The following is a 16,387-nucleotide window of genomic DNA, read 5'->3' on the forward strand; positions in this document are numbered from 1 at the left end:
GAAACAGAACATTATCTGTTTTACATGAATTCATATTGAATTCAGAAACATGAACTTAATCTGTCAGCAGTCAGAGACTGGATTTTTGTGCATAACATTTGTGCAACATAAAAACTCACTCACGTTATAGGCTTGCACCCTAAAACCTTGTGTTGCTGAAGGTGCACACCTTTTCTCTAGGTAATCACCACTTACATTTTTCTGTGCATCCAGAAAATAATTCATAAAATTAGCAGTGCGTGAGCTTGCCTTTTCTACATACACACTGCAGTGTTCAATGAAATGTCAAGTATATGCAAAGCCAAAACATGGAACCTACAAATACATCTTATTCACATAACAAGGGTACGTCCAAGCATTACTGTTCTTTACAATGCAGTTGCCTTGTAAATGTTACCATTGTTTTTCTTAGCAGAGAAGGATGATTGCAACCCTGAAACCAGTGACCTCAAAGCTTAATAAGATTCAGGGTGGCATTGAATCTCAAAACTCAGTTAAAGAAACAATGCTTTTTCATTAAAATGCCCTTGTTTATTTTCTGTGCGTAGCTGCCGAACTTTTCATAATTCAGCTGCATAGGTTTCTCTGTGTTGGACAAGGCCATTCACCAAACAAATGAGCCGGACTGTTTTGTCTCAAATGCAGTGGATGAAGCCAATCCTCTTTTTGATGTACTATTGTAAATTAAACTCAATATCCTGCAATGTCAGGCCGTGCTGAAATGCAAAATGATAAACAACCTATGCAACATTTGGCAACAGGGGTAATATTCCTTTCTGTGCATCCCATACTTCTGAATATGAACAAAATGTATAATATGATAAATGTAATAGAATCCATAGGGTGAAAAAATAACAATATAGACAATGCCACACTTTCCACAATGCACAACTAACGCAGGTATCAGTTACACAACATCTCTCCAAGAGCGCTATTAGCTGTAATTACATTAATAATTAATTACACTCATAGCTGGATCTGAAAATGTCATCACATCACAATTCTCACACTGGAGCCATGAACTATGAAAATGGCATACCTGAGTATAGAAATATGCAGGAGGGAACGAACAATCCATGAAAAAGTACATGCAAATTTCTTACATCATGTGTAAAACAATTGTCTCCCCATTACATTAAAATATATGATAAGCTTTCCCTATAAAGTAAAGCTTCCAAACAACTATAATAATAATAATAATAGCAACAAATTATTCATTAAACAGTGTGTGCTATGTTGTGAACTTGACATTGATTTCACTAATAATGTATGACAGCAGTATGAAATCATTCTTCTTATTCCCATCGAGTCCAAAAATGACACTTTTGTTTTTGCTGGTTTATTGGTCACAGCCTGCTGATTAGATTCTGCCGCTGTAGTGGAGAACATCGCTCTGGGCAGGGCTGGGACAAGAGAAACAAGTGTTTGAGTGCTTTCACTTCAAAGCTGTCTGATATTTGATTAGAGCTCCCTTGCGTGGGAGCTAGGCTATTTGTCTAAGTCCGCCATGCATGGACTCTGAATGAGATCTCGGGCCTGGACGGGTCGGGCTGGACCTTGGCGGGACATAGATATGCTCCGCGGCACGCCGACGCGTTGTATACCCTGACTCACGAGGGGCATTCAGACAACTTTGAAAAATTGACCGAGATTCCCCCGCCGGTCTCTTTTCTTTGTTGAGTAACCAGCGCTTCACAAGCCCACTGTTGACATACAGGATTAGTGGTTTTTCGAGGAGCGGATTCAAGAGTGGGTTCTGGAGTCCCATCGCTGCTCTCAACCTCATTTTTCATACTGAATTATTTCACGGGGGGCTTGCCAGGTTGACACGGTGGTTTGAGAGCCAGCCTTGTAACCAGAAGCTTGTAGGTTTGAATTCCACAAGTGGGATGTTACATGCTCTTGCGCTTCATCTGAGTTGTCTCAGGAGCTATTGAGCTGCATTTATGTATGCTGTGAGTGGTGTGATTTGTCATTACGCCATCTGCTGAGAAAATAAAGAATTTAAGTAGGGAATGGTGTATGCGAGGGAGGTGCTTCAGCTCAAATCTGACATTCCAGTCCTAAAGGGAAATTTAAAAAGAAAATGATAAAAAAAATTTCTCATCCTTCAAAAATCATATAAAACTAGAACTGAAGCTGTCTCTTGAAGAAGCGTGGGGGTTTTCGCGTCTCGGTTGTGTTAACTCCCTCAGATGTCCATTTGTATGTGAGCTCATGAATAGCCATAGCATGATACATGCATATGAATTTCATAGTATTTTATTGTGTCCTTTGTGAATCTTTAAGCTCTTTGCAGTGATGTTGATAACCCGCCTCAGCCACCACTAACGCTTAGCACCCAGCTGGGCCAATCACAGCAGCCACTCCCCATCAGATGACAAATCAGCTGAGGTAGACAGTGAGGGATTCACTTTGGCCCCAGAGGATGATTTGATTAAATGTAGCTGGCACGCCCAGGGTCTGCGCCATTGTTTTTGATAAGTTCTACGAGAGAGGCGGCAGTGTAACTTAGTAGTTCAGGGACTGGGGTGACAGCTCAATGGTTACAGATGTGATTTCCAGCTGGTGCACTACTGACATGTAATGTGATGTAATGTAGTGCAATGTAACAGTGTTTGTGGCATCCGGTTCGGTGGAACAGATTGGTCGCGGCAAAGCCGATTGGTGGAGAGAGCACACGCACCTGGGTCGCGTTAACTAATCAGCCCATGTGCTTAAAAGCGAGTTCCACTCTGCAGTTCAGGGTCAAGACCAGGAGTACACACAATGAGAGTGAGCCTCTTTTGAGTTTTGTTTCCCTGTAAGGAAGTAAACCGGCCCTAGAAAGCTGGAGGAGCTGGTTAGCTTTAAAGCTGGCCAGCTACGAGCAGCGAGCTGAAATGCTGTCGCTCCGTTTTGTTTCGTCTTTACTGTCTTAGTTTGTTCAGTTAGTTTGTTGTTTTTGCCCAGAACGTGTGAGGGGGAAGGGGGAAGGTGTCTGTTTATTTGATTTTGTGTTGGTGTGGGTGCGCGCTCTCTCTCTCTCTCTCTCTCTTTCTCCATGCCCCAAAGGCCGGTGCGCACCCTGCCGCATCTCCCTCCCAGGGGTGTCACCCCGGCATGCCACAGTGTTCAATGGCCACACCCCGAATTAAGACCCCGAATTTAGGAGTCCTTCTGAGTTCCAGCCCCCATAGGGGTTTCCTTATCACTGCGCATTGTGTGAGTATGTATGAGTGTGTGTGTGTATGAGTCTGTGTGAACTGTAAAAGAATGCAAGTTGTGGATGAATGTGGATAAGTGTCTGCTAAATGCCTAAAATGTCTAATTACTAATGTCTAATTTCTCAGTTCCTCTAATGGCTATGCCATCAGCAAACTATGACCTCATCTTCTGTGACTGTCTCACAGGAATCCAAAGGGGTAGTGCACAGCTTCAGCTCTGGTGCTCAGTATATGGGTGAGAGACTAGAGGATTTCAAATTGTAGAGAAAAATAAATGGAGAAACTATTTTTTTTTCTTCTGTTTTAAAATAGCCCAAGGATCCCTTTTGATAATACTTAAGCCATTATGCATCCAATTAAAGCTGTTAACATGAATCATAAGACTAAAATAATGAGCACATTTTTTCCCCCACAAATCATAACACTGACATGCAATTAATGCATTGTAGCCAAGGTAACAGCAGCTATTTAACAGATATACATTATTATTATTTATTTAATCAAAATGTACAGAACAGTTATAATGCATTTGATGACTCTGAGAGCAAAGGTTTACAAGATGGGTTGTAGGATCAGGGGATCCAGACTTTTACCACAGTGTCCCAGCTTACATTTCTCAAATGTGATTCTTTGCAGGCTAATCTTGGGAAGTCCATGTGGGGATTAACCAGGATTTCAGTCTAAGGTCATAATCCAAGCTGTAGCTGCTTGGCAAGGTTACAGTTGTTTCAGGGACTGGATTATGTTATGAAACTCATAAGATCTCTGGAGTCTTTATATACTTATGGAGGGGTGGGGGTGGGGAGGGCGAGGAGACAATATTTTAGGTCTGAAGGAACACACAGGAAATAAAACGACTTGATACAATAATAATATCACTATTATTATTATTATTATTATTATTATTATTATTATTATTATCTTAAAAGTCTTGTTTCGTGGTCCTGTTTCTCAGTCACATGCCATTGATGAAAAAAAACTTCATGGTGGGTCCATGGCTTACTCCTACAGGGATTTAAATCTTTTTTATATATAATTGCAATCAGGATTTGACCTGTGGTTGTTTGGTGGTTCCCACCTATGGAACACTTAAACTAATCAGTTTACTGGAAGCGCTCACAGTATCTACTTAAATTTTACACATATCATTTTTAATGATGTCCCGTGTTCTCAGAATAAAGAGGACATTTCAGGTCTGTTGGTTGCAATCTGTCGGTCAAGAACGCATACAACCAAAGAGCTAGCGCAAAGTGGCAGAGAAAGAGAGGCACACACATTTTAAAACATTTAAAATGATCACTCTCCCCCTGTCCTGAATGACAGGGCTCTGCTCATGGAACAATGTAGTATCCAGAAGAAGGGAGGAGACCATCCCAACAGTGAGATAACTTGGCTTAATTTGATCAAGTCGTACTTCTCATCTAACAGATATAAACCTCTTCTGTCTGAAATTTATTGAGCACGGGACCTGGAATCACTTCTGCTGCCTCTTGGTTATAGAACAGCCATCATCATAGTGGCCAAACATACATCTAATTTCACTCTTAGACTGCTGTACTTATTATCTATATTTTACTGGCAACTAACCCCTCCACACACACACATGCACACACACACACACACACACACTCACTCACTCACACACACACACTCACTCACACACACACACACACACGCACACACACACAAACACACACACGGCCCTCTTTTGTTTCATGCTAACTTTCTGGTGAAAGTGACACGTAGGCGACCTAACCAGGGGATGAAGGTGGACATTTGATTCTTCCTGAAAAAACACAATCACCACCCTGCAGAAACACTAAAAGGTACATTTCTTGGAAGTGGTGAAGTGATCCCTTTCATCTGTGGATAAAAGGCAAAGCAACTGCAATAGATATTCTACAAAATGTATGACAACTCAGGAAAATGAAACTGAAAATGTTAATATGTACATTTTTGTGCAATACTGCATTATACAGAAACTACTGGATGCATGAAAAAATATGAAATGCATTTTTAATTTATTTTGAGCTAATTTTATACATTATAAACCAGTGTTTATTTATAAACTTGTTTGTTCATTCATTGATCCATTTTACAAGACAGTAAATCTATGAAACTAATTATTTCCCCCCTTATCTTGTTGCATGTGTTATTATACTCATTAACGTGATGCTTCAAATCAAAACCACTCTTGCGTATGATGACAACTGTACATACCAAGCTGTATAGGGTAATTCCTGTCACTAGTGGGAGCCCTTAGTTGTTGTGTGTCAGTTTTGTAAATTTTTACTGTGCTTATATTCTACAGAGGATCCATGTGAGGCATAATCATGGTTGTGCATTTTCAGCCTCTATTGGAATACCCATCATACTATCTATTTAAGTGCACTTTTTGTTTCTGTCTATAGCATATTGCTGAGTTTGTTCAGCCAGACATGTCTCATGCACTCAGTAATGGTGACTTTTTTATTAATTCACTCTGTAAATCATGGAAGGTAAACTAATGGAACCGCCTACATCTTTGTGCTGCGGGTTATTTAAGGAAATTGAGGCTTTTCTGTATCGGTACAACAGCATTGTTGCGTTCAGCAATTCACAATGCAAGTTCATCCGATCACCTCTAACAAAACAGTTGCATTTAGATCAACAGTCAGCAGCCATGAACGGAGCAAAGCTGTAAATAATCTCTTTCCTTCAGAGAGAGGCCTCTTGACAAGGTGACAATGCCCTCCTCCACAGAGCACAACAATTGGAGGAGCATGACACCAGCGCTATCCATATTTCATGTGCTTCTCTGTCGCCAGAGCTGAACTCGACTGAGCATTCGTGGAAAATTCTGGAATGATGTCAGAGACAGCGTTTTCCCCTTCATGCAGCTGAGCCTGACTTTCCTGTGGAAAAGGGCTGTCATATGCCAGTGGTCATGCAGGTGATACACGGCCACATGTGATGGCTCAACTTTGCTTTGCATTAATATTACGTATTTTACATATAAAATATGTAAAAACTGGTACGTGTTACGTATAAGTATTTTTCCCCAGTACCTCTTTTGATAGATTGTGCCTTTTCATATATATAGTGTCTATTCATGTATATATTTTTCAAATACAAGAGTGACAGAATTAGACATTTTGTGTAAAAATGCACAGATTTCCTCAAATTAATACTTTGTGTAAAAGTATAGTACAGTGGTTTATATTGGGCTTCCATAGGTTGTGAGTTTGACTCACAGCTGGGCATTTCATGAACGTTGGAGTCAATTCATGCCTGCCACTTGAAAAAAATGCCTGCCGCTTGATAAATGAGGAATGAACTAAAAATGCATTAATGACTGAATGAATGGCGAGTGGATGAATGAGCCTATGAATGAACTGCTTAACTGAAAATGATAATGAAAGACTTCATGAACAATGACTAAATGAATTAGTGAGTGTAGTGGGTATGCAAGTGTGGTTGCAAAACCACTGGTGAGCTTGAAGCTCAGCTTTTAAAGAGCGAAAAATGCTTTCAAAGACCTTGAGAAACGCTCATTGATTTTCTCCTTTGTCAGTCGTCACACACAATCAGGCAGTGTGGATGCTATTGGCTGTCCGATGACCACCCCATGTCCTGAACTATCGATTAGGGTTCGGCTCAGTTTTGGCACTGCTTGGCTCCCACAATCACCTTGCCTGCCTGGTAGGTGCTCCTGTAGAAAACAATCTGTGTTTTTGAGTTTTCTTTTGTTTTTTAGAGTCTGTGCAGATCCCTCATATCTGTACATTACACCTGTTATGTTAATAGTCTTCAGCTTCCCCCTCCTTCATAATGTGTTTACTTCTGTGTGTTTATGCATGTCTTGGCATTAGTTGTGAGAATAACCAGACAAAATAAATAAGTAAATAAAGGTGTTTAAGCACATAGCTTGTGAGCCTTTGGAAAGCAATGTTGTGAATCCAGAGACACCCTGTATTTGATAATTCATCAACAGACTGTCTGTTATCATATTGACACTGAATTTATTCTTCTTTATTTACACAAATCTTGGAAGTTAATTTAGTCTGGAAATATCCAGCCAGTTGGAACCAAAGGTTTGTTGGGATCCTTTAAAAAAACATATAAATATAAACTTGAGTGTGTCTGTGCATAAATTAGCAATTATCAATCTCCATTCAGGCTCATTAAAGAGAGTGTAAAAATCACATTAAAGACGCATTACACTTCCGTTCAGGGCTTAAAATGAAAAGAATCTATAAACTGGTCACATGTGACTGCTGCTATCATGGACAGATCACACATGAAAGCTGGTGTCAGGAACCGTTTCACATGTTTTTTACTTGTCAATAGGAAACATTGATTTGATTGATTTAAACGGAGCTTAATTTCCAGGACAGATGTAGGATGCCTGATGTCATATTTTCATCGACCTTCAATGTGGAAATCAATTCTTGAGTGAAAGAATGCTCTGAATCCTGCCGTCCCCTATGAGACCTTGCTGACTCTGTACTCGACACAAGACCAGTGGGGTCCTTGGGGCAAAACGGTGGGCCCTATTAATCCAGCCCGAACCGCAAAATGCAGAAAGGCAAGTGCAAACTGCTGAATTCCCGTGAGTATTAAAAGACCAAAGACCAAGGTGAAACATGCTGAAGAAATGTCCCTCCTTGATAGAGATAGAGTTCTGAGTTTGTTAAGAAGAGAGAAGTGATTAAATCTTATGATGAAAACAGCCTGTTCAAAACACACACACACACACACACAAAGTTTAAGCAAATATGCACTACACTACAAGTAGCCAATGTCAACCCTCTTTGTCCCAGTCCCCCCTTTGATTGTCTGCAGATGAGCGCAAAAGCATTCAAGGGTTGACCTTCTCAGAAAGGCATTTAATAATATATCAATAGTTTAATTGATAATCATATCAGTGAATAAACTTCATAAAAATTGACAGAACACGCAATGAAAAGAAAAAAGCATTTGGGTGTTCAAGGGAAGAGAGGAAGTGAGACCTAAAGAACATCTATAAGTACTTTCTTATGACCTGTGAAGACCTTTAAAATGGTAAACCACAGCTCCCCTTTATGGCGTCGCTAAATTAAAAAGCTCTCAAGCCTTTTGTCCTAACGAAGGTCTTTCTGGCCACAATGTGCGCGCAGGCTTAGACAAAGCATTTTCGAAGGCGGCCATGCTTTTCCTTTCAACGGTATATAAGGAACAAATGAACTTCGATGCGATGCAACATTTGATTGTACTAATAAACGTTCCCCAAGGCCTCGGATTCTCATTTCTCTTTTTCTCATGCTATTGACAGAAGCAGGCCGCCGCATAGTTTTTACTGGTGTCCGCAGAGGCTTTGAGATTTGAACGATGGCGAGAATATTCCAGTGTTATGGAAATAGTGCTCTTTGGGCCTGATCTATAACGCAATATAAATTACAGGCGGAAAGTTCAGCCGCCCTTTACGGCGTCCTGCGCGACAGAGGCGTCCAGGAGGCCGTGAATGATTGTTGCGCTGTGATCCTGCCCTTTGGCTGTCACAATCAGACTGACTTTTCCCTCTCAGACCCGTCAAATGCCATCTCTATGAATAAATTGTATGTGGTATTATTTCAAAGAGATACATCATTTTTTGGTGACCATTACTCCCCTATATTGTGTGTGTGTGTGCGTGCATGTGTGCGTGTGTAGTCCTCATTTTTGCATACAGCACGCAACTTCAAAGGACAGACGTATGATATTGTGGGCACAGTATGCGTCCAAAGACAAGATAATTACAATTGGTTTGTAAAGAAATGCCATTTAGCAGAGAGCTAAACCCATTGAAATCAACACACAAGGTGTAATCACATGTCCTTTGATGGGCCTGTCAGATGCATTCAGAATCATTGCATTAACTTATGAACCACCACTTAAAGAGCCATAGGCACATATACTGACACAATCATAGGTTGTGTTCATCATCGGTGACAATTAACATTGCCACAAGATTCTGATTGGATATGGTAACGCCATACCTGGTGTGAGCAGCATTACTGATGGGGCAAATGCAGTGAAAAGTGGACCCAGACTAGATGGGGCCCAGAAATGTCCAGTCTGACAGGGAAGAGTATTATCAGTCTTCGATTTATTTTTTTTAAGGGACCCAGTGTCACATCTTCTCATGGGGCCCATGACTCCAGACAGTGTCCCTGTGTGGTGGCATGCCTCACAGACAGTGTATTCAGGAAGTATGACATCTATGGGTGCCATAGAAAAGCACACACTTTGGAGAAGTCCAATGGCCACTTCATTTGACTCTTTCAAATGGTGAAAAAACAAACTAAGGCTCAAACACTATTTGTGACTCTACACAAAGGAGGGTTGAGTGAGAGACTAAGAAAAATAAAATGGCTCAGCCCATCAAAAGCCTCTGAGCAAAAGCAAAGGGGCAGCATGCTTGGTCTTACATAGGCACATGTTGGGCATCATTTAAACAATGGTCTTGTGATCAAATTGTGTCTTCAATAGTGGGCTATGCAGAAAACCATGATTTAGTAGTTATTAATAAAAACTCACTTTGAGGTGGATATGAGTGTATCTCTATGCAAATTTTATACTAGACATGAGTTACTATAAAATACCTGCTGGTTATGTGGAGGTACTCCAGGTTTAAGGGCTAAGCATGAACCCTCAAAGTGTCCACACTTGAAGAATAACAATTAACTGATTATCATTTTTTAAGCAGAATGACTGCAAGAAATGTTGAAATGCAACCTCATTTAGAGGAAAACAACTACTATTGGTTGCACATTGACAGGTAATTGTAAATCACATTCATGAGGGTTCAAATTTAAGTTAATTTGACATTTATATATCACAGTGCAGAAGATGCAGATACTCCATTTCAAACCAGCGTAATCAACTTTTCTTTCTTCTATAATGGATCAAACCATTCATAGTGAATTTCTCATCCAACAGATGGAACATAAGATAGCATGTCTATTGAATAAGCGCATAGTCATGATAATGGTATTGTACTTCAATGCAGAACTCACCCTCTCCTCTTCCTTGGGCTGTAACATGCTGCTCTGCTCTCTGGCAAATCCTTTTAACTGCTACTTCTTTTTAGCTGCGGCCGCAGCTCTATAGCTCTGTATGTCGGTCGGTCGGTTGGTTTGTCGGTCGGTCCACAAACAGTGTCCCACCCCGTAGCGGCCACAGTTTTCGCCCCAGGAGGCTGAAATTTGGCATGGACGTTGGTCATGACCGAAGATAGAGCTGAGTACCTTTCAAGGCCGATTAACCAAGAGGGGGCATGGCGATGGGCGTGGCCTCTCACAAAAAGGTGCATAACTCCTGAATGGATTCACAGTTTTGCACAAGATTTTGTGGAAAGGTTGGTCATGAGGTCACGTGTTTGTGTGAGGGTGTGTGCATGGATGCATGCACGCATGGATGCATGTGCGTGTGCGGTCACAGCTATTGCGGATTCACGCTTGTTTTTTTTTCATTGAAGATCAAACATAAATTATAGGTGAGGGAATCTTGATTCATGGGGAAAAATATGTATAAATAAAGAATGGCAGCTGGAAAATTCCTACACATAGTAGAAGTGAGAAAGACAGAAGAGGGCAGGGAGGGTTGAACAAATGGGTTCGACAGCACACACAGATTTTTATAGACACAGGTTGGAAGTGTTTCTCTGGGACAACTCCAAGGTTAGCCCACGGGCTTATGCTTTATAGTGCCTCTGTCCCGTGGGTTACAGCACTGATGAGTAATGATGGCAGGAAGTGAGGTCACAAGGGGTTGGCGATGAGGGGATAATGGCAAAAGGCCCTGGGGGTTGCTAGGCAAAGCTCCAGGCTCGACTCCCAGGTGGATCACTTTCCTGCTACCCTTGAGCAAAGCACCTCACCTGAAGTACTTGAGGAAATGTCCTGCTTTATAAATAGATAATATGTGGAAAAAAGACCTGAGCTATGCACATTTCCTGGGGCGAGATTGCCTGCCAAGCCAACAAATAAATGTAATATTGTTTACTCTTGGCATGTCACTACCTATTACTGTGGCATTAATCTGCCAACCTCCAAACCATCATCCTTGATTTTTAAATAAGGTTTCCAAGCGCCTATTCACCTTTGTGTCTTCTCACCATTGACTTTAGGTCGGAGAGGATTTTAACATTCATGCGGATAATTCTGTTTGATAATCTATCGAGAACATTTTTGGCTCTCTCAGGAACATTGAATCTGACGCAACAAATTTCATCACGGACACAAATCAGGGGGCATACTCAATTTACACTTCTGGGCGCATCGACCAAGTGTTGTGATTTCAATTTTTTTGTTTTGCAGACCATTTTTTAAAATTGATAAAAGGAGTTTAAAAACAGACTGGGGTTTGATAGCTGATGGATGTTACGTAAGGACATTTTAAAATGGCTGCCACAGATTGCAGTCTTGTAGTAAACTTATCAGATATAAATATATGCTCATTTGCTACAGTAAATATTCATTTCTATAAATGGATGGTATTTACATGGATAAGGATGCATGCTAAACATTAGAGTAATGTGAGAATGCCACAGGGCTCCTTAGATACTGCTGACCAACACCATTGCTTCACTTTGCACACAACTAACCATATCCCAGTTGTACAGCAACTCTCAACCACTGTCTTATTAACCCATTAATGCCCAGATGTTTCCCAGAGATTTCTTTTTAAAGCATCTATAGTCATCCAAAAAATATTCACAGATGGAAAAATAGTGGTAGAGGCTTTGGCAATTTTAATTGCCCGTGAGTTTAAATGGGTTAATCACAGATTATCATCTAATGACTAACATTTCCCCAAAACTGTTGTTCCATTAGTGACGTTTGCCATACTAACCTCCAATGCTCCAACTATGATTTGCACTTGCCTGCCAGGACCATTTAATCTTTCTCTCCAAAAACATGACACATACATAGCTCAAGTTGCCTAGAACAGAATTCTGCTGTTCTACAGTGATAGAACATCTATGCAATGGTCACCATGGTGACTGCATCTATCAGTAATACAATAAGACCGCTGAAGATTTATATATGTTTTCACAATAATCACAATTTATGGCGTGGCACATTTTCAAATTGTGTACAGTACTGTGAAAACATATTTGCCCCCTTCCTGATGTCCTCTATTATTGCATATTTGTCACACTGAATGGTTTCAGATCTTTAGACAAAATATAAAATCAGACAAAAGGAACTTGAGTAAACTCAAATGACATTTTTTCATTCATTTAAAGAAAAAAGTAGATTTTTGGGTTGTATGAACCAAATGTATTCATATTTTTGCAAGTGTAATGGAATATCTGTAGTGCACTCACAAAAATAATAAAAGAAGCATTGAAATTAATAACTGTTGTTGAGTTAGTAGGGAGTTGTCATCATGAAGTTGCTTGCAGTAGAACAGACATCATACCGCCACCAGGTCCAGGATCAGGAGTTACGGAGAGGACACAATGATAAGTGGTTCCATTTTTCTCATAAAAAAGCATACAATATTTTGTTATTCACCCATTGATATTTGTGAAGACCTTGCCATTGAGTTTCATTGAGGTCAGAAGGACAGGAAAGCAGTGTTGAGCGCAAGCACTGGAGTGTTCTATGGCTTTGGGCTGTTCTAATATTTTTCAGCTATAATATGTAGACTCTAAGGCAAATGGCACCTAGCACAAATGCATATTATGCAATAAAGGCCCCACTCTGTCTTTTCCAGTGTGAGCACTGTCTCTAATTAGAGCCGTCACTGATTAGCACCATCCGTCCATTCACCACATTTTTTTCTAGAGTGGTGTAGACATTGCCTCCCGCCACAACCTTGTACATCATTTGAAGGAGTGGAGTGACACGAAGGATCATTATCGAGGTCCCTGTCTCATCTGTAATGCCTGGGGCGGAAGCCTCTACTGCAGCTCCCATCTCTGCACTTGGCACGTCTTTTACGGTGCGTCCCATACCATGGGCACCTCATGCGTGTTGGTGTCCACGGTTACGAAAGTGTATGACAAGTGATCGTGTCACGTCTTTTCACTTGCTCTCACTCTACCTCTTTGCCCTCTAAATAGAACTTACTTCTTGCTGAAGAGGCCTCGCTTTTGGCTGTCTTCGCGCTGCAGGCCCACTGCACTCTCATGCATGCTATCCAGCTGCATTGTGGGGGACAAAATTAATCCTTAATACACACAGTTAAACTAATGTATCTCAGGCAGCCTCTTACAGTCATAATGTTCAGCACTTTCTTCTTGGAATTTTTTATAGAGAGGTTATCTCAAAATACATTTACCTCAAAATAATTTCACTGTAAGCAACTTTTTGAACTTTTTTCTATAGGTTTGCCTGCATTTGTGGATATAATCATGACACCATAAAAGAGCTAACTTAAACTTGTTGAATAAGTGTGACATACTGCTTTACCTGACTGCTTTTCTGAGCTGAGCTGCACTCTCCTTTTAAGACAATGATGTACTATCTGTGACAGCAGAGCAAGGTCATTACAGAGTTGTTTTGAGAGAGTGTCCATCTGATGTCCAGAGTTCCTTCAGTCTGGCACAGAGTTACCCTTGTCAATGCAAATACCGCAGAGGGCCACCAACATGATGGAGTACATGACAGGCTTACGTTTATGACCTGAAGGCAGAACATGCTTTTGCACACATCACCAAATGTCGTACCATACCACAAATATCCAAGAACCTCTTCTTGAATATTTATTCATTGCATTTCTTCCTCTCAGAAATATTTGTTAGAGCAGTATTGTGGTGTAATGTTTAGGGAACTGGACATGTATCCTAAAGGTTGTAGGTTCAGTTCCCAGGTAAGATACTGCTGTTGTAACCCTGAGTAAGGTGCCTAACCTGAATTGCTTCAGTATAAAGCTATGGCATGCAGCTATATGAAAGAATGGATTTACTATGTAAAAATGAGAAAGTATAAGTCACTCTGAATACAAGCTCCTGAAAAAAAAATGTCTGTAATGAAATGTACTGCTAGGACATGGATGTATTAGATTTCTGCTTTTAATTGTCGAAAAACCATTTGAGCAGTGATATTCACACAAATGAGCTGGACAGTTTAAAAAAAAAAAAACCTTTTTAATTTCCCCCAGGATTTGTCAGATTTACTCTTAATGAGACATTGATTTATGTTGAGTATGCATACATGCAATGCGGGGAAAAATCATTGTTCCATAAAGACTGGTTGAAAGGAACTTCCAGGATGTGCATTAATCTCTTAAAATGTGCTGTTATGTGTCCCAGAGGGATGGACTTTCTGCAAACGTGTATCAACCACAAAATGCCCTTTAAAAGGTGGTTGGCAATATTGAGGGCATTGTCAGTTTTATATAAACATTCCTGACATTCTTGCATCACATACGTAGACAATGCTATGTAAGAAGTTGTGTAAGTTGCTCTGGATAAGAGCATCTGCTAAATGCCTGTAATATAATAGACAAGCGTTCATTTTTTTTTAAAAAATGGTCTAGGTTCACTAGTGCAAGCACTGGCACTCCAGCTAAAGATAAATGCAGTTTTATTAGTTAAGTAAAAGAACAGTTCAGAACTATTCTTATCATTCTGGAACGATGAATGATATTTGTACTTATCAAATAATATTAAGTCACTTTTTTTAGTATTAATAAAAATATATCAGCAGAGACTCAGCAGAATGAAGAATGGTGCATTAGTATTTTCCAGATATTTTACTTAGCTGCTTCATAGAACCAAATTCACTCCTCCTTGCCAGCACATCAGGATAATGTTACAGCATCTGAGGATTTTAAAGATACCAGTTTTAATTGGACTTAAATCAGCCACGATGTCCTCAGATAAAACAGTAGCAGTGCAGTGGAGAAGAGATGGAGTGAGGAGTTTTGGTTCAGAGGAAATGATGAAATGACAGATGTGTGAGATTATGTGACATTAAATCATTTCTTTTATTATATCTTCTTTCTTTTTTATTATTTATGAATGAATTAGAATAAATCTTGTGAACTGGAAAGACATACAGTTTATCACCCACTGACATGTCGGGAATTGTGGACAGTGGAGCAGTTTGGCTTTCTTTGTTAGAGCAAGCCATCAGTCTTTAGTTTGGCTGTAACTTGATGTGATATAAACATAATACAAAGGATTACAAAGAAGATGAACATATTGCACACTATCTGTCAAAATTCCCTTTTAAGCTATTGGAAATGAAAGAAAAAAAATCACAATAAAAAGATACTCATAGATATCAAAAACATTAGAATGCAGATGGTTATTCTGAACCACTTGTTTTCATGCTTTACACAATTGCAATTACAACAGTACTTAATTACCAGATCTCGCCATGCGTTCTTACACACACAGGGACTGTAGTTTATCCAGCTGGCTAACTGTGGAACTTAATTATATGTTGATAAAACAATTATGAAAAGGGTTTGGCTCAAATGAAAAAAATCGAATGATTCATGTATGGATTGCATTATTTGTAATAATGCATAGCTGGTTGTTTATATATATATATATATATATATATATATATATATATAAAAACTGTGTGTGTGTGTTTCTGCTTGCCGGTGTGGTCTGTAACTCTTCAAACTCTTCACTCTCCTCCATCACACTGAAGTTTTCCCATCTATCTATCTATCTATCTATCTATCTATCTATTATTATTATTGGTGTCATTGATGTTGTTTAAATAATAAAAAGAAACTTAATTATAACAAATTCCAAATGCATATGAACAATATTTGTTTAATATTTTCAATCATGATCAAGATAACTTGCACTAAAAATATTTTGAACATACATTCATAAGGTATGAGAGGGCAATGAACAGCCTATGAATATGTCAAGATCTTATCGTTACCTGCTAAAGAGGCCCATTTTAGTCTTTGCCAAACAAAAATATTAAAATAATTCAGCTATCTGCAGCAGTGTTGTGCTTTGTTACACCATGGAAAAGGAAAGTACAGTAAAGCTGTTGTTTAAACCTTTATTAATATAATTTTATGGTGTGTGACAGGATGCTGATAGTGCAATTGTAAATGAAACCGCTGTAATCAGAATAGCTTTTGTGTTAATACGACCATACTGGCAAGTACTGCCACTCTTTACTTAAACTCATTCAAACTCATTTTCAATAAGAATTAGACTGAAAATTATGTTGCAGGAATCTACCTACAGCTGA

The sequence above is a fragment of the Anguilla anguilla genome, chromosome 8, assembly GCF_013347855.1.
Source record: "Anguilla anguilla isolate fAngAng1 chromosome 8, fAngAng1.pri, whole genome shotgun sequence".
Taxonomy (NCBI): Eukaryota; Metazoa; Chordata; class Actinopteri; order Anguilliformes; family Anguillidae; genus Anguilla; species Anguilla anguilla.